Raw genomic sequence first — 19,860 nt, 5'->3', positions numbered from 1 at the left:
CATTTAAAGTTAATGATGTCATTTAAAGTAAATGAAGCACATGATAAAAGCCAGTACTAGAAATATGGGAAAACAAAGCACATAAGATTTTACTATAGCAAAGGAAACATACCACATTTCATTTCATATCACATTTTCCAAAGTGTGATTTGATATCATACTTCTCTGTTACCAGAGTATGAAAAGTAAGGTTTCACCTCATTATGGATGCTAGTGTCATTACATAGCTTGGGTAAGTAAAAAAAACATTATTTCATAATGCTTATTTCATGAGAAATTAAACATTTTTATGTCATATTTCTTTACTTACACCTTGTTCTTTTTTAATTAAACAAGAAAAGGGAAGAAATTCATAATTTTCTCCCAATTTTAGAGGAAGCTGGATTTGTTAAGTTATAGCCTTCATGTAACACTAACAATATGCAGATATGTACAATTGAATGCAAAAATACATCTGCTTTCAAGAGAATTACACATATTTTATGTCATATTTCTTTACTTGCACTTTGTTCTTTTCAAGTAAATAAAAAAGCATGATGACACAATTCTTTAATAGAGAAAGCCCCAATACTTATTTCTACCTAGTGTATACCATTTCTCACTAAAAGTGTTTAATCACTCAATATATCAGAATTGCATATCATGCTCCCTCCAAATGAAAATAAAAATTATCTTACAGTTGCATGCTTAGATGCTATTACCTTTATTTGTTTTTTATTTCAATCCCATTAATGAATTATCATATGCAGAAACTACAGACATGAAATATAAATAAACATAGATCTTTTTTATAAGCCATTTCAGGCCTCCAATAAGCAGTGAACTCACACCAATTAACTCAAAAATGATCTACTACCTTAAGACTTTCACAAATACCAATGCCACAGTGGAATTTAAACCTACAACTAAATGCAAAAACTTTCAATTCTCAAGTTCTTTCAATGATATTCAGGGTAATAACTGCCCATGAATACAACAAATTCTTTCCTTCATTCTCATATGATATTTTCTATTTTTAAATCCATTAAAAAAAATCAGTGCAGTACACATAAAATTCAATAAACTAATCTATCTGTATGTTAATATCCTCTTCTATTCTCTCTGATCTACATCAACACCGTATGAATGCTCTTAGCAATCTAGATTAGAAAAAACTCTATTATTATCAATAATAGTCCTTTATCACTTTCTCTTTTTTTTTAATCTTTCTAGCATTCTCCAATGAAATTTTATATTTCATTGGAGAATGCTAGAAATATTCTTTTTCCATAGGTGTATATAATCTCTCTGTAAAACAAACTGTATATCAGTGATGCTGTGAATCAACTGCACCAATCAATATTTGCTAATAGCTTCCACTCATCTCCTTTCATTTCCATACATATTGCCATCCTGTTTCCCCTCTTCAGAGCATCCCAATGTTAATCTTGCATTTAACCATTCAACTGCATTAATTACACAAAACTTCTCTTCAGTCACAATAACCTTGCATTCTGTACATCCATTGCTTCATATATTAACGACTCTAAATGCTTAATTCCAAATCCCTGCAAATACACAACATCTCCTTCACAAATTCTGCCCATCAAGTCATTTAATGCATCTATGTACAAAACATTTATCTTTAACATAACTCATCATGCTATATGCAACCTCAGCTCTTAACATTTCTGATATCTAGACCACTCATTCATATAGCCCAAAAACAATGAAAGAAAGGTGTAGCATAATTGTTGTTGTTAATGATCACGATTTATGCTCATGCGTAGACCCACACTTCACTGTGTAGGCATTTGAAACCAAAACCCTGCAGAATAGGTTGGTTAATCCTTATTTCAGAAGTATCTTATGTCTGTAGGTGTGTGTGTGTGTGTGAGTTCACGAGGCAGTTTGCATGTTCTGAGGGATGAAAAACCCTCTACCTCCATATGAGACTGGCTACCTCACCTTTAGTTGAAAGAGACCAGATAGTCTCACATCATTGATTGAAATCGAACCTGGGTCTTTCTAGCCAAAGAGCTTCGTCTATACCAACTGAACTACTTTAACAACTGAAGCTAGAATAATCTTACTGGTTATTATACATTAATTAATTTTATTCTAAAATATGAGAATTCGACACGTTTATGGAGCTAGATGCAGCAAAATTCAATACAATACCAGGAATTACAGAGATTGCATTACACAAACATTATATTCAATAATGTCAACAAAAGTTCCCGATTCACATTTTGAGCAAATCTAAAACGATTTGCTCAAAAACGAAGGGCAACGAAGCACTTAATTATCGTCCATTTACAAAAAGCATCTATTCACTTAAGCAGCACACATTCCTATTACTAAACGACACCAATTAAAATAAAAATAAAACAAAAACACCATAAAAAAAAACAAAATTACTTAAATGGCGTTCCAAACTACAGAACGCTGTTCAAGTACTGATTTCGAAAATATAAAGTATTAAACAGAAAAGTAAGGTTTCTAATAATTCCCATTTTAGCTGAGCACATGGACCGATTTACGGATGATGAAATACCATTAAGCACCAAATCATAAAATGTTTCATAAGGATTTTCATTTCGCGCGCTTCCCTGCTATAATCATTACTTACTTTAAACTTTATTCATGAAATTAAGCAATATTCATATTATTTACTTTGCCGAAACGTTACTACTACTAATAAAACAACGTTACTCAGTTTCATATCAACAACAGAATTGAGATACCTTCGCGAATAAACGGGTCCATGTGATTGTGTTCATCTTATTTCCCTATGAGTTTCTAACAGCTTCCCTTCCATGGCCAAAAATCCCTAAAAGTATCTTCATCGTTACAAAGAAAACTATTCATTAAAGAAAGAGCACATGGATTTGTACCTATTTATATGTGTAACTCTGAGCTATATACATGTAACTCTAAAACAGTGAGTCCATGAGGACTAGAAAGTGTAGAATATTAGTGGAGACATAATTCAAAAGCAATTCTAAGCTGTGCAATCGAGGTGCTTTGTGAAACTTTCGGAAAGATTAGAGAGCAAAAGGAGGGTTGGTGGTGTCGCAAGAAGCAGTGACGGCTAAGAGAAAGACAAAGCAGAAGTGGGGTGAGTCCAGAGTGGACGAGGACAGAGAGGTGTACAGAGAGAAAAAGCGAGAAGCCAAGAAAGTTGTTGCACAGGCGAAGGCCATGGCATATCAAGATCTTTATGATCAATTAGAACAAAGGAAGGAGAGAGAAAGATTTATCGATTGGCAAAATGTAGAAAGAAGGCATCAAACGACATCGTATATGTGAGGCAGATCAAAGACTCTGGAGGAAGGGTATTAAGGAGAGATGTGGATATAAGAAACAGATAGAGAATATACTTTGAAGAGCTTTTGAATGAAGAAAATGCAAGGACTCACAAAGATGGGGAGCCTTATGAGGGGATGGTGCAGAACATTAATAGAGTGGAAGTTAAGGAGGCCATAAAGAGGACGAAGAATGGAAAATCGATGGGCCCTGACAGGATCCCAGTGGAAGCATGGAAAGCACTGCAGGAAGAGGGAATTACTTGCTGTGCGACCTGTTAATGAAAGTTTGTCAACAGAAAAATATACCCGAGGAATGGATGGAAAGCGCTCTTGTCCCCAGCTACAAGAGTAAAGGGAATGCCCAAGATTGTAAGAATTTCAGAGGAATAAAGTTGATGTCCCACACAATAAAAAATCCTAGAAAGGATTCTTGATGGAAGACTGAGGAAGGAGGTGGAGATTGCAAAGGAGCAATTTGATTTAATGCTTGGTCGATCGACGACAGATGATGAAAAAGTTTCAAGAGAAGCAACGGGAGTTACATCTGGTATTTGTTGATCTGGCGAAAATGTATGATAAAGTGCCAAGGCAAGAGGTCTGGAAGTGTCTGAGGGAAAAGAAGGTACCAGAGAAATATGTTAGGCTGGTGCAGGAGATGTACTGAAATGTGAAGACAAAAGTTTGGACCTGCCTGGGAGAGACAGAAAGTTTTCCAGTGACAGTTGGCTTGCATCAAGAGTCAGCATTAGCATTAAGTCCGTTTCTATTTAATATTGTGATGGAGGTGATGACGGAGGAGGTGAGAGAAGACACATCTTGGACAATGTTGTATATAGATGATATAGTGCTGTATGCAGAATCAAGAAAAGAAGTGACCACTAAACTGGAAAGTTGGAGGAAAGTACTGGAAGAGAGAGAGAGGTATGAGACTCAGTAAAAGTAAGATACAGTATATGTGTTGCAAAGTGGAATGCAGCCAGGAGACAGATATCGAGCTGGAAGGAAATGTCATCAGAAGGTCAGTGACTTTAGATACATAGATTCAACAATGGAAGAAGATGGCGAGGCTGAGAAAGAAGTGGGATGCCGGATGCAAGCAGAATGGAGGAACTGGAGAGAGATGGCTGGAGTGCTATGCGATAAGAGGGTGCCAATCAATCTAAAAGGCAAAATCTACAACACAGTAGTGAGACTAGCTATGACATATGCTATGGAAACTGTGGCCCTGAGGAAAAATAACATCAGCAGGATGGAGGTAGCGGAGATGAGAGTGCTTAGGTGGATGTGCAATGTGACCAGAAAGGATCGTCTGAGAAATGACTATGTAAGAAGAACGGTGAAAGTTACGAACTTAGGAGCAAAGATACCGGAGGCAAGGTTGAGATGATTTGGTCATGTGATGAGGAGGGAGATGGTGGAGGAAGACTTGAGGATGAAGAACTTGGATGTGGCTACAGCCCAAGCTACAGAAGAAGAAGAACTCTAAAATAACATCCTCCTGGGTGCATTGCGGCATGCACAGTATCCAAGTTTTCTTTTTTGTATTTAAAAAAAAAAATTATGTACATATAATAAACGCCTCCATAACACAATTCGAAGAGCGACAGTACATTTTGCCCTTCGATTAGAAAAGAACTAAGCTTCATTCTTGTCATGACAAGGGGAATTTTTATATGGGTTTTTTCAATTGAAGGTGAATTAATCGATCTCATATGGCAGTAATAGGGCTTTCTTTTCGAGAAACTCGAGGTCTTCATCACGCATACAAGCAATGAGAGCATATGGAACAAATTGCATATGTTCTCAGCCATGAGAACATATGCAATGTGTGTGTGTGTGTGTGTGTGTGTGTGTGTGTGTGTGTGTGTGTGTGTGTGTGTGTGTGTGTGTGTGTGTGTGTGTGTGTGTGTGTGTGTGTGTGTGTGTGTGTGTGTGTGTGTGTTTTCCTCCCAATAGTAACCCTACCAGGAGGTAATTTATTCCTATATGCTTCATTGCATACAATGCTTATATTACATGTAGCTTATTTTATATATCCGTATATTAACACCATATAATTCACACAATATCAGTAATTTATATTAGATTACAAGCACTGGAAGTTGATCTTATTGACAAATTTAATTAATTCTCAATAATACTTTTCGATAAATCTCTGTTTTGACACTGGCCATTTATCTTCGGAAGTGATGACGTGTTGTATTAGGGGCATCTGGATGAAGTCCAGCAGCTGACAGTCGTAGAGTATGTGGTCAACAGTCTGTTGAAGGTGTGAACTACAAATGCATGATGGCGATTCCAGGATATGGAATCTGTGTAAGTAGTGTCTTAATTTTCCATGTCCCGTTAGTAGCGTGGTTAAACCTGGAGAAATGGCGTGTTTTTTTTGGCGTGAGCAGCCGGAGTCTGCTTCTGATGCTTGGCAAGATTTCTTTTGTTGTTGATCCGTTTATCGATGTCTTTTTCCCGCAAGTCTATGGTTTTCTCTTCTGCAAGTGTTTTTATAGTAGATTTTGAGTATTTTTGGTAACTTGTTTCTAGCCATTCTTTTCTAGTTGCTTCTTTAGCCAGCTGATCCTCTCTCTTGTTTCCTGCTACCCCAGTATGTGCGTTCACCCAGCAGAACTTGATTTCCCATCCTTCTAGAGCGAGATTCCGAACCAGATTTCTTGTCTGTTCTATTAATGCCATATGGTTGTTTTGGTTTTTATTCCCTCTATAGTTGCTTCTACTGTCACTGTAAATTGTTGCTATCTTTGGATGAGAGGTGTTGAGTTCTAATTCCCGGAGATGTGTAAGTGACTGAACTATAGCAAGTTGTTCTGCTTGGGTTGGAACAGAGAGGATGCAGCGCTCTTGTATAATGGACTGTCTGCTGTATGCAATCAAAAAACAACCGACGTTCCCTTCGGTTTTGCTTCCGTCAGCGTATATTTGAAAATCGTCGCTTTCGGTGCTTTCCTTCTCCTTAATACAAGAGATAATTCTTGTATTTTCAGGCAGATTGGTGTTAGTGCTGCAATAACGCAAGCTGCTTCGAAAGATATTGGCTATAAGGCGTTGAACTCTGTGTAGTTTTTGTCGGTTTATCTTTGATTTTAGTGTATGTTTCCAGTCAGGTGCAGAATAAGATATCAGTGGTAGTATAGCACCAGTATATATTGTTTCAGTGCTCGTTGGCCTAATCCCCACTTAATCCTTGCCGACTTAGCTAGGAGGTTTACTACTTGTAAGCTTTTTTCGGCATCATATGAGATATGCTTTTTGAAGGTAAATTTTTCATCTATTATCATTCCTAGGTATTTTAACTCACTGGCTACCTCGAGAACTTCTCCGTTTAGGAGACCGTTACAGATTGTTTTGATTTTTTGCGTGAGATGTGGAGCACTTTAGACTTGGTGCTATTGAAGGTAACTTTTTTTCTCGCGTGCCTACTCTGCCATTTCAAAGAGTTCTTCGTTGGCTGTTACTTCTAATTGTAAGCCGTCGAATTCCCGAATTATTATCATCGGCGAAGGCTAAGACTTTTGTTTCAGTAGTGAAAGGAAGTCGTAAAAGCGAGTACCGGATGTTCTAGAAACTTGGCCCACAGCAGGACCCTTGCATGCAGCCTCGTTTGACTTCTTTCGCTACAGTTGTGGTTTTTTTAATGTCATGGTTGCTCTTCTGTCTGTAAAATAATTATTTGTAAGGTAGAGTAAGTTTTTTGGATCTAATAGTCAGTTAATAGATTTTAAATCTATTAACTGATTGATTATGGCTGGCCACCACGCAGTACCGAAGGCCTTGCACATCGAGTGAGATCAGTAGTACATCTTTTTTATTTTATTTTTATTTTTATTATTATTATTATTATTTTTTTTTTTTTTGCTGTAGAATGTCTTCTGTGAAGTCTTTAACCTCCATAATTGCGTCTACTGTGCTGGACTGAGGTCTAAATGCATATTGATTGCTGATTAATACGTTTCTTGAGTAGACATAGTACATTACGCCTCCGTAGCACAATTGGAAGAACGACGGTACATTGCGCCCTTCGATTGGAATAGGCCTAAGTTCGATTCTCGTCGCGACGGGAGGAATCTTTATCTGGTCGATTTCAATCGAAGGTGAGTTAGCCGATCTCCTACGGAGGTAGCAGGGTTTTTTCTCCCGGAAACTCAGGTTTTTCATCCCGCATACATACAAATCGGCCCTTCAGAACACACGCAATTTACAGACAAAAATTACTAGTTGTGGTGGTGTTGGAGGTGGGCGGTAGATGGCGTTGATGGAGATGATTCGTAGTAGAGGTTAGGTGTAGAGACAGTTGTAGGTGTCCTCCCGCGATGAGTCTTCGGACTCCTTGGAGGTATCAGGAATAATAATAATAATAATTACTCGGTTTATTAGAAGTTTTTCTAGTACCTTACCAGCAACGTTTATGAGACTGATTGGTCTGCATTTGTTAATTTCGTCGGATGTTTCTTTTCCTGGTTTGATTATAGGTATATTTTTTAAGTGTTTCCATATTGAAGGAAATCGTCCTCTTTTTAGGCATTTGTTGTAAACTGTTGTTATGAATCCGGGGAATTTGAGAAACGCTCTTAGGAGTATATCGCTGCTTATTCCGTCTTCTCCTGGAGTTTTACTTGGATCCATTCATCTAAATACTGACTCGATTTCATTAGTTGCAAATGAGTCGTCATCAGGACGTAATGTAGCAGGCCCTGCGGTATCGTCAGTCAGTGACTGTTATAAAGAAACTCAACGCAGAAATTGCTTGAATTTCTGCGTTGAGTTTCAATTGAATATTGCTACTTGGAATGTAAGAGGATTGAATAGATGTGAGAAATTGGCTAATGTGATGAGAGAGATGGAGAGATTGAATATTAGTATACTAGGAATAAGTGAAACCTTTTCGAAAGGATCATCAGATTTTGAGTCGAAATTTCCAAATGGCAAGACATATAAAGTATATACGTCAGGTGGTGAAATATCAAGGAGAGGTGTGGCGTTCATTGTAGAGAAGAAAACTAATAAAAATATTAACTAACAAAAAATCAGATAGAGTAATGGCAATTCTAGTGAAGTCTAAACCTAGAGATATGCCGAGTTATTTGTGCTATGGATGACTGGAATGCAAAATTTGGATCAGATAGAACATCTACACACATGGATCCATTTGGACTTGGTATCCGGAAACAGAGAGGACAAAAACTGTATGATTTCTGTAACAAGCACAGTCTCATCATAACTAACACTTATTTTGAGCAAAAACCAACAGCAAGATGCACATGGGAAAGTCCAAATGGAAGATACAAAAATCAATTAGACTATATTGCGGTCAGTAAACATTACTTCAATGGAATACGGAGCTCAAAGGTGATGGAAAATGCTGACTGTGGATCTGATCATAGACTGGTCTTAATGAAGATGAATATTCGCCTGAAAACAATGAAAACTAAAATAAGTCAACCCCTAAAATGGGATCTGCAAATGATACATAATCCAATAGTAAAATCAAAATTTAATGAAAATGTTTCACAACTGCTGTTTGCACAGTTGTAAAACGAAAATGAACTCTCTCAGTGGAATAGACTTCAAGCAGCTATTATAACATCTGCTAAAAACCACATCAATAAACAAGAAGAAAGAAGGTGAAAACCATGGATAATACAAGAAGTAATCAACCTTATCGATGAAAGAAGAACATGGAAAATAGGAGCAAATGAAGAAGAAATATTAAGATATAAAACAGTGGATAAAAGAATCTAACAGTTATGCAGAAGATTGAAAGAAAACTGGATAAACAGGCAGAGCACCCAGATAGAATTACAAAATAGGAACAAAACTAGAGAAGCATTCCTGAAAGTGAAAGAACTTAATGGAAAAGCAACAAGTACACACTCTAATAACATCAACAACAAAGATGGAAACATAATCATTAATAAAGAAAAGATAAATGGAAGATGGGTGGAGTATTTATCAGATCTCTATGATGATGAAGATAATGGTAACATGATAGATGATTCACGACACCTTAAGTTAAACTTAACAACAGACACCACTCTTCTGAAAAGAAAGGAGATAGAACATGTAATTAAGAATCTTCCTAATAATAAATTCTCTGGGTGCGATAATATTCAGTCTGAGCTGCTGAAAGCGTTGACTGGCAATAATAACAACTATTCAGTGGAATCCATTGAGGACATCTATAAAACAATAGATGTCCTGAAGTTTTTACAATTATTAACTGAAGTTTTTTTAAAATTATTATCTGAAACACGATTACCTGAAGTTTTTACATCTATCTGCAAACTAATTCCAAAGAAAAATAATGTACAAAATTGAGACGATTACAGAACTGTGAGCCTAATATCCCATGCATCTTAAAATTATTTTAACCATTGTTAACAAGGAAATTGAAAGAGCCTTAATAGGTGAATTGAGTGAACAACAGAAAGGCTTCAGAAGAGGTTGAGAGTTTATTTTTCACTTGGTTAGACTATAACAAGTTTAGTTTAATCCTTTATCCAAGTGTGAGCAAACATAAAAGATTAAACTAAACTTGTTATAGTCTAACCAAGTGAAAAATAAACTCTCAACATCTTTCTCTGAATCAGGAGTAATTTAATAATAAGGTTGCACACCCTTTGGCAACTCCTATAGGTTAGGATGACCTCTCATTGCTTCTGCCTTTGTATCTCCACTCTGGGCCTGGCTCCCACTGATGAGACCTCAATAAAGGTCGAAACCGGTATGGGTAGTGGCCCTTGCCTTAATGCATAGCATTACACATATCTGCAAGGAGATGTGCTTTGCATTATGGGAGATACTGAGATAGGAGTGATGAGAACTTTCTCCACCTTTGCAACGAGTTGCCTGGTGTTGCACTACCTTACCCCAGTCCTGAAGATATTTTCAGGCGCAAACTTTGTTTGCTCACACTTGGATAAATGATTAAACTAAACTTGTTATAGCTTCAGAAGAGGAATGAGAACCATTAATGCTATCCTGGAACTAAAAATACTAATAGAAAGATCACTTGAAAGAAATAGGAACAGTTACATATGCTTCATAGACTTTTAGAAGTCTTTTGACAGGGTAAAACATAATAAAATGTTTACTATATTAGATAACTTAAACATAGAAGATCATGTACTTAAGATTATAAAAATGATTTACACCAAACAGAAAATGCAGCTGTTTAACTATGATGCTTCTGTATAAAATAAAAAGAGGAGTTAGGCAAGGTTCTATCCTTTCACCAAATCTATTTAATATCTATAGTGAGACAGTGATGAAAAAGACATGAAAAACAAAAAATAGGAATTAATCTCAATGGTATAAAATACAACAATCTTAGATATGCATGATACCATCCTAATAGCAGAAAACCGAAATAAATGAATCAAATTATTCAGCTACTAATTGAAGAAGATAAAGAATTTGGATTAGATATAAATGCAAAAAAAGGCCAAATTTATGAAAATCTCCAAAAAAAAAAAAAATAGATCAGAGCCAGATATATTCATAAACAATATGAAAATTAAACAAGCAACAGAATACAAATATTTAGGTACCTACTTTACTGCAGATGGAAAGCAAGATAAAGGAATAAAAATAAGAACAACCATAGCTAAAGATGCATTCTGGAAAAATAAAGATCTACTCAAAAGTTCTGTGGGTATCGAGACAAAGAAAAGAATGATAAGAACATTAGTATAGCCAGTTTTCACATATGAAAGTGAGATCTGGATATTCAAGAAGAGAGTAAGTTAACAGAAAATGGCCTTTGAAATGTGGTGCTATAGAAGAGCTCTGAAAATCTCATGGACAGAACAAATGCAGATGTCCTACAGAGAATGAGAACACAGAGGTCTTTATTACATGAAATGATCCAGAGAAAGATGAGATTGGTGGGACATGTGCTGAGAGGTTCAACAGGACAGAGGATACTAACAGTTTTAGAAGGAAAAATTACGGGAAAAGGATCAAGAGGCAATAAACGAAGGACATGGCTTGAAGATATAAGATCACGGACAGGATCACATGACTATGTAGAAACAAAAAGGAAAGCCACCAACAGAGAGAACTGGAAGACATGCTGCTGCACCCTCTCTGAGGAAGCTACATGGAGATTCTGCCTGAATCAATGCTCCTGGACCTTTGTCTTCCTCTGGGCTTTTTTTCCTGCTATCTTGGCATCAAATGCTGTTTTGCTAACCTTCCGTCTTCCATTCTGTTTGAGTGACCATATCAGCTTAGATTAGCCTTGTGCACACATTCTTGAATGAAAAAATGTCAATTTCCTTCTTAATGTCTTCATTCAAACTTTTGAAGACTCAGGAGCAATCAATCTCCAGCTATAGACAATCAGAGATAGATGGACCAAACTATCAACGGTAAAACGGCATCCGGTGAAGGAAATAGTTTAGAAAACTGTTGCATTTGATGGTCCTTAACCCTAATACGATATTTTCGGTTAATTTTCTTGAGTTTACAAAGGTTTTTTATTCGGTAGCCAGAATATATATATATATATATATATATATATTCGTTTTAAAATCTAGGTTTTTTTTTATGTCTGTTGAGTTACATAAACGTAAATTACTTGTTTTTTTAATTAGAAAAAAAAAACAGATTACGTAAATACATGAATGTATCAATGTCGATGCTTTATTACTCTTCCAGATGAAGCATCTTTTAACGTAAATTGAAACAATAAGCTCTGTAATCCTCCCCCCCCCCCCCGCCGCACACCAAAAAAAAAAAAAAAATCATAACAGAAATCATTATATTTCCTGGTAGGAAATGTAGCGATAATGCCGCAAACTTGACGAAATTAAATTTGTAAAACAATTGAAATTGATACGAATTTTTATTATTATTATTATTATTATTATTATTATTAGCAGATGTTTCTCGGTCATGTTAAAAATAGCTGTTGTAGGGTTAAAGGGTTCAATGCTCTTTGGGTATTGACTTTTAACTATATAAAAAAGTCAATACCCAAAGGGTCGTTGACCTTTGGCACGATATTTGCACATGTCAGAATCTAGCAGATGGCTTGTAACAGCTTATATATCCATCTATATGAGACAACAACGAAAGAAGTTTAGACACTTTTTCAACAACTTTTTGTAAAATATTTATGAGACACTCTCATTATTTTCCAGTACTGGAAAGTTTTTTCAAGCCATGAGGTTAATGATAACTTTTTGTCATATTTGCGTGATTACTACCTTAGTTTTTTCAGGTAAAATTGCATTTAATGATTATGTTTTTTTTTTGTTGTTGTTGTTGTTTTTTGCTTTTAGTATGATGCATGATATTTAATGAGGGCTGGTGACAGTGGTGGAAAAAAAGTCAAGTATTTTTCCCTAAAGCGTCAAATTATTAAAGTAATGAATCTCAATAATAATAATTCTTTCAGTATTTTTTCTAGATTCTGTATTTGATACAGATATTTTACTTCTCCACAAAATTCAGTATATAAGTTGCTTAGTACATTCTTTTTGATATACAGTACTTGTTTGTTGTTTGGGTGGAATTTCTGCTTTCTTCCTCAAAGCTTCTACTGAGCTTATCGGAGGAAGATAATAGATGACGGTGGTTATATATATATATATATATATTGTTGATCATGTCAGGTATGCAGACGCTTCGGGTGGCTTTTCCGTAGTGATTATTGTAATTATACTTTATGCAGTTTATTGACTGTGGTCTGTTTATGTGATATGTTGTTCTGGTTACTCTGTAGGTTGGACTGAAGTAATGTTTTAACATGGCTGTGCAGGCGACATAAATGTTTCACCGTAATTTTGTGCTCTGTCCTTGCTGCCCGTATAACTGTAGGCTGTTCTCTTTGTTCCCAGAATATCAGTTTCCATATGAATTTTGCAACGATTGTAATCTGTTTGTAATAAGTTTGTAGTCTGCGCAAAATGTATGATGTAATTGCGTATTTTAAAATGTTTTCACATAATGCTTTATAGATTAATAGTTATGTATGTATCGGCTCAATACCTTTTAATCGATACAGTTTGCTTGCTATTATCCTGAGTTTGTTGCGTAGATAATTAGTATGGCTATTTGAACTTGGATCACCATCGAAGTGTAGTCTGAGATAGCGTGTTGTTTTCACCTGTGTGATGGTTGTAGTTTTAGAATCAGTGTTTTGTGTATAGGAGGATGGATGTCGGACAGTGAGATATTTAATTTCTATGGGTAGGGTCTGGGGGTTTATAAATATCATTAGTTTTGTTTTTTCAGGTAGCGCCTCTGCTACTAATGGCTCGCAAAAACGTTAAGCAAGTTTGAGCGCGGTTAGTAGTTGGAAGGAGACAAATCGTTCAATGCTGTTGACACACTCTCCCTCGATGAGTCTTTGGATTCCTTGGAGGTGTCACATAATAATAATAATAATAATAATATATGCCATTTTCAGTTAGCCAGTTAGTGATCAGATGTGTAAGCTATATTTGCGTTGTTGTGAAGTTACTATGGCCGTGTCATCTGCATATTGGAAGATTTTACTTTTTAGTGGAAGATGGCTAATATTGTGTGTGTGCATATATGATAAACGGATTGGGAGATAGAACAGCTCCTTGTGGCACCCCACAGGTTACTGGTACCGCTTTGTTGTGCGCTGATCCCATACGTGTGATGTGCTTTCTGTTTTTCATGTATGCTTTGAACCACTGGAGTAAACGACCTCCGATTCCGATATGTGTTAGTTTGTTCAACAAGGTTTTGTGTGTTAGTGTGTCAAACGCTTTTGTTAATGTCAATGAAAACGACTAATACTATTTTCTGTTTTTATCTAACGCAACGTTTATTAGGTCTGTGAAATCTTCCAAGAATATTGCTGTTCGTTTTTTTTTTTTTTTTTTTTTTGAAAGCCATATTATGTTTTTGGGATGATTCGGGAATTTTTCAGTGATGTGAGAGTTTGCGACAACACGCTCTACGATTTGGTTGATTACAGGCAATGTGACGATGGGTCTGTAATTACTTATAATGTTTCTTTTTCCATGTTTATGTATGCGGGTGATTAACGCAGTCTTTGGTGTTTCGGGTATGTGCCCCGCTTCGAAGATTTTATTTAACAGTTTTAGTATACTGAACATAAACCGCGCGGTGTTAGCTTAGTGGCTTTGCGCTTCGCAACCATATGCCTGGGGAAGGAGTGACCCAGGTTCGATTCCCGTTGTAGACATGTGGAATTTGAGGATCTTCCTCAGACATAGCCAAGTTAGCCGGTTGGGCGCGGTCAGTAGGGTTTTTTCCGCCAGTTTATCTGGCGTTTTTCATCCCGCAAACAGGCAAACCGGCCCCATGAACATACGCCTCTACAGTCAAAAATATATCCCCCCAGCGGCAGACCAGGCGACGGGTCGGTTGGGAGTAGTACTAACAAGAAGTCGCATCTAAAGTACGCGGACCCTGCATTGGAAGCGAGAATAACGCACGCGTAATAGAAGAAGAAGTATACTGAACATAGGTTAGGATAAGTGTTTTTTTTTTTTGAGGGGGGGGGGGGGGGGCTCGCAAGCAAAGCTGTGTTTTGTTTTGTTTTTTGTTTATTTGTTTTTTTGTTTTTGTTTGTTTGTTTCCGAAGCAATCATTTTGTTTCTGAAGGAATTTTGGGTGAATTGTCCAGGCATTTCATTGATGGTGCCAGGTTTCCTTTATATCGTGCTGAGCTGTTGTTAATTTGTTTCTGTTGTAGTTTATTTTTGCAGCTCTAATCTGTGTTGTTAAGAGATTTCGTTTTCTTCTGTATTCAGCTTTTAAAGCGATATTGTTCGGCAACTTCTTAAGTTGTTTCCATAAGGCATCTTTTCTTCGTATGTCTATTAATGTGCTGTCTGTTATCCATGGATTCTGTCTGGTTCTGGAGTCTATTTTTATTTTTGTTAATGCTTTGTTTATATTTTATTAAATCTAAGTTTAAGATTAGTATATACAGCATCAGCAGAGTCTGAAGATGCTATCTGCGTCACCTTCTCCTTTAGTTTATCTGCAGTGTTTATGTTGTTGAAAGTTTGGCATTTGGTTGCCTCTTCGGTTGTTGTGGATACTACCATTAAAATATCCATATTGTCTATATCTTCCTTTAGAATACGACAGTTGCCACATTCTGTTATCGAGTTTAGAATGTGGCAACTGTCATATTCGGGATGATTACGTCTGCTTGATGGTCTTTGTTCACAATAACAATAATTAATAAATAAATAAATAAATAAAATAAGAAAAAAGTGTCTCATATACTCTTTTCCTTCCTCATTTTCCTCGTAAAATATTTTTACTCTGACCTTGTGTTAAACATTTGACATTATTTATGAATTTTTTGTAGTACTATTTTGAATTTCAGACATCCGTTTAGATGGGAATCTTGACTATCCCACGATTACCACTAGGTGGGCAAATTCAACAGAAGATGCTCCTTTCCAAAAGAGGTATGATCATTTATGATTAATTTTGTTGTGGTGTGATTGCTTACAATATTTATATATATATATATATATATATATATATATTTAATTTAATTAATGCACTTTAACGTGGAAAACTGGGTATACATTGTGATAACTTTGAATTTAGTATATTAGGTCAATACATAGGCGGTAAGATGAAGATAACCTAATTTGCAAGAACCACTTTGATACGCTGAGGAGATGAAGTGATAAAAACCAGGTTGACTTCTCAACTAGAAAATAAATATAAATAAGGTAATCAGTACAAATCGTAGGCCAAAGGCAACACAATGAGAATGGTAAATGGCAGACTGCGATGACTGTTTTGATGAGGGACCATGGCTAATTACAGTTCATTTTACAGCAGTTCGGTGCCCTTTGTAATATAGTTGTACCAGCCACGCAAAATGGACATTGTTCTTGTTTAGCCATAGTCAGGCACGCAAGGAACAACCTTATAAGCTGGCTGTTCAAAATCAAGGTGAATTAGGCAGTACCACCCAGAAATTGTAAGTTTTTTTGTTTTTTTTTTCGCAAACACGAATTTCACCCTTAAAAAACGGAGAAGAGACGCAATTGCAATTTAAAGATCAGGAGTCATGGCAGCGACCTGTTGTTACTTGGATGTTAATTAACAAATGTCGAATAGTTCACATGAATATGATCCATTGGCTACGTTTATTCCACGTGAATATGCAACAGAACTAGACCTGCAAAATATGAAAGTAGAAAAGGGATTAAAGGGTTTGGAGAAACTCTGAAATATATAAAAAAAAATCTATAAATAACTGATAACTGTTCCAACACGATGGATTGATTTGACCTGTGGTCGTTATCCCTTTGTCAGATTTACACGAAATTGTTGTATTAAGGGTGGCTATTGAGCAATTGATTCGCCCATTGTGGGCTATTGGTAGTAAAAAATAAATAAAAACTTTACCTATTTGGTACTATTTTTTGAACATTTGCCTCAAGCTATTTGTATTGTCTCTCAGTAGATAGTGGAACTTTCCTATGCGAAAGAGCTGAAAAATTCTTTGTAAATGCCATCATCCACTATAATCCATTAATTATATATAGGGAGAAATACAAAACACATATATCCCAATATATTAAAGAGATAAGTGGATTAAACCCACTGCCAGAAGTCAAAAATGGGAGAACCAAAGGCACAATGGATTTGACATATTACTGAGCCTTTGGTTCTCCCATTTTTGACTTCTGGCAGTGGGTTTAATTCACTTATCTCTTTAATATATTGGGATATGTGTGTTTTGCAGAGTTATACTCTCTATATATAATTAATGAATTATAGTGGATGATGGCATTTACAAAGAATGTTTCAGCTCTTTCGCATAGGAAAGTTTTGATCACAGGGATCCCACATTCTCGTGAAGCTGTACTTTTGAACCATGGTGAGTTGAACGCTATTCGTAAACATCTGTTTTGGATTATCTGTAATTTGTTAATGTTTGAATCAGCCATGTGGCGCCAGGCAGGTGAGTCATATGTCAAGACTGTCCTGAACAGCATCTTATAGAAGTAGTTTAAGTTCCATGCCTAGTCGGTTGAGTAATAGGAACAGCCATCCTGTTACTCAACCGACTTGAGTAATAGGATAGCTGTTAATTTAGATAGGAAGGAGTATACCGTCATTACAGCATCGTCTGTATATATGACCATTATAGTGGTAAATGTATATGGGATATTAGCCAAATAGATGGTGAAGAGCAGAAGAAATAACAGAGAGAGAGACTGGACGGAAGAGTCACCTGTTTTGACTTGTTTTCAGATGATCTGATTCCCTTCAACTTCACTCGGAGGTTGCTATGCTCCTCGGGGATGAAATTTGATTCTTTAGTGACTTTATTTAGTCTGTTCGTATAACTCTCTCGGCTATTTTCTTAGGCAGAAGTGCAGGCACTGATTGAGCGAAAGTTTTTCAGAGAATTTTCTACTTTTACTGGTTTGAGGACTGAGATTACATCAGCTACTTTCCATCGTGCTGGTTCGTGATAACTTAAATACGGTTTTATGAGACAGGCATTTGATGATTTTCTTCAAATCCCACTTGATTCTGGAGCTTTCCTATTATTAAGTTTGGTGATGATATCATATACCTCAGCGGGGAATATCGGTTGGATGAGGTTTTCGTATTCTGTGCATTTTAACGTATAGCGTACCAGACTGTGTACTTTATAAGTAAAGTCTAGAGTCAAGATATGGGCTTTGGATTATCCTGTTTCTTTAAGTTGCGGGCAAAAACTTCAACTTTGTCTGCATCGCAGTAAACCAGACCACGTTCACTATGGAATGGTGGGAGGGGTTTTCGGTCTGTGTGCAGAACTTTGGTCATTTATTTTCCCACGCTTGATCGCATGCATTTAATGACTAAACTTTTGTTTCTTACTGTTGATTTCGATAATTATAACAACATATCGAACTTCGTTCGTAGCCCTATTGAGTGATTGTCAGCGTCCTGGAGTTCTGTGCTATTGGCACCTACATAGCTCTTTCCTTTTCGTGGATGAGGTTTTCAATCTCTTCCAGAAGTCAGTCGGAGTTTGTGCGTGGAACATCCGTGGTAAACAGATATAAACTGCAATAACAGCTGTTGTTATTGCAGTTATCTGTTTTTCCAAGCTCGCAATTGAGTCGTCGATTTTTTTTCTTCTTCGAGTTGATAATGAAAACTTGATTAACAGATTCGTGCAGAGCGCTTGTTGGTTTTGTTCTATTGACAGTTGAAAGCTCATCTGGAATATTGTTTAATTTCCGAGACCATTAGGAACCAGAACACAATCAGTGGATGATCTGACCTGCTACGTTTGTTAACCATCGAATAGTACAGTATATTAAGGACTGTTTGTACATATCTCACAAACTTGTTCGCGGACTGACTGGGATTTGCTTTGCTGAGCTCGATTAGTAAAGTAAAATTAACATAGCACGAGCCACTGTGATTCAAAATTTCCTGGTTGTTTTGACGCCACAGTCTCTGCATGCGAGGCGCGTTCTTAGCTGGCTCTTATCCTAATGACGTACCATTGGGATATTGGATTTGTTGTAGATCTAGTGCAATTGTTAATGGGCTATATGGTTTTCTTTTTGTTGGTTTTGGGTGGCCAGGTAAGTGTTGCTTACACTTGCTTTAATTGGTTGGATGGAGTCAGCCACAGTTGGTGTATTTAGTTGACTCTGTTTTCGATTTTTTGTAGGAAACCGTTGCCTGTTTTTCTACACATTTAATGTGGCAGAAATCAGCCTTCCACTAACTTTGCAAGTAGCTAAATTTTTGAAAACAGTGGCATTGTCCACGTTTTCGCCTTTCGTTATAATGGTTCTAGTATTGTAGACAAGTCACAGACAGTTTTTAGGTCATAGCTCTGTCGATATTGTTAACTGACTTCTACCAGGACAAGAGACATTGGCTATTTATCTGCTCAGAGCATACGGCTAATATTAACAGAATTTGCTATGCAATTTTGGAGTGATTTCCAGGTGGTTCCGGATTCTATTATGTGTGGTACTAGACATTATTATCGCGGTGGTCAGTAACAGACTGTGGCTTTCTTCTCCCCCCCCCTCGTTTGCGTTTCTGGCGAATGTAAACATTTTAGTAGGTGTTGAGGGGTGTGGCTACTGTCACCCATTGTTCCTTCGCTAACAGTAGAAATTGGATCCTTAAGGTTTTTGCTTACATGGAGGTTGGAGTTTTGATAATTGTTGGCTTCTTTCGTGGTTTTTCGTATTTAGTTCGCGTACCTCAGCTGTTTCCTGAGTTAAATGATTTAACCCAGGAAAAACTGAAAAACTACTTCAGATTTAAGTTAAATCTGAAGTAGTTTTTCAGTTTTTCCTTTTTGTGAGTACAAAGTCTGGAATGCTGGTCTATTGTCAGTTCTAGAGTGGATGTTGATCTCTAACGCTCAACCTGTAGTCGGTTGGAATATTTTGTCTGCAGGAATTCATAAAAACTTCTAAATTCTATGAATGAATGCTCGAACTCTAAGCTTATAAATCTAGGGTCACTCATTTAGGGTTTTATTCTGCAAATGGAGTAGGCGAGGCTATTTAGCCCCATCACTTTGAAGACAAGCACCTCTCTA

General features: G+C 36.6%; 1 protein-coding gene across 3 annotated transcripts in view; it reads right to left on the bottom strand.

Annotated features, from left to right (window-relative positions):
- The window catches only part of c12.2 (von Willebrand factor A domain-containing protein c12.2), a 550,347-nt gene extending 547,661 nt beyond the window's left edge, over positions 1-2,686 (bottom strand). For all 3 annotated transcript variants that reach the window (XM_090409563.1, XM_090409565.1, XM_090409564.1), the window contains exon 1: positions 2,612-2,686. The gene's annotated coding sequence lies outside the window, so the exon portion shown is untranslated. The remainder of the gene's footprint in view (positions 1-2,611) is intronic.
- Positions 2,687-19,860: the final 17,174 nt, after the last annotated feature.

This window comes from Typopeltis vanoorti, chromosome 19, assembly GCF_054136105.1.
Source record: "Typopeltis vanoorti isolate ZY-2024b chromosome 19, IOZ_Tvanoo_1.0, whole genome shotgun sequence".
NCBI lineage: Eukaryota > Metazoa > Arthropoda > Arachnida > Uropygi > Thelyphonidae > Typopeltis > Typopeltis vanoorti.
The sequence above is the reverse complement of the archived record's forward strand: the minus strand, read 5'-3'. Positions and strand labels throughout refer to the sequence as shown.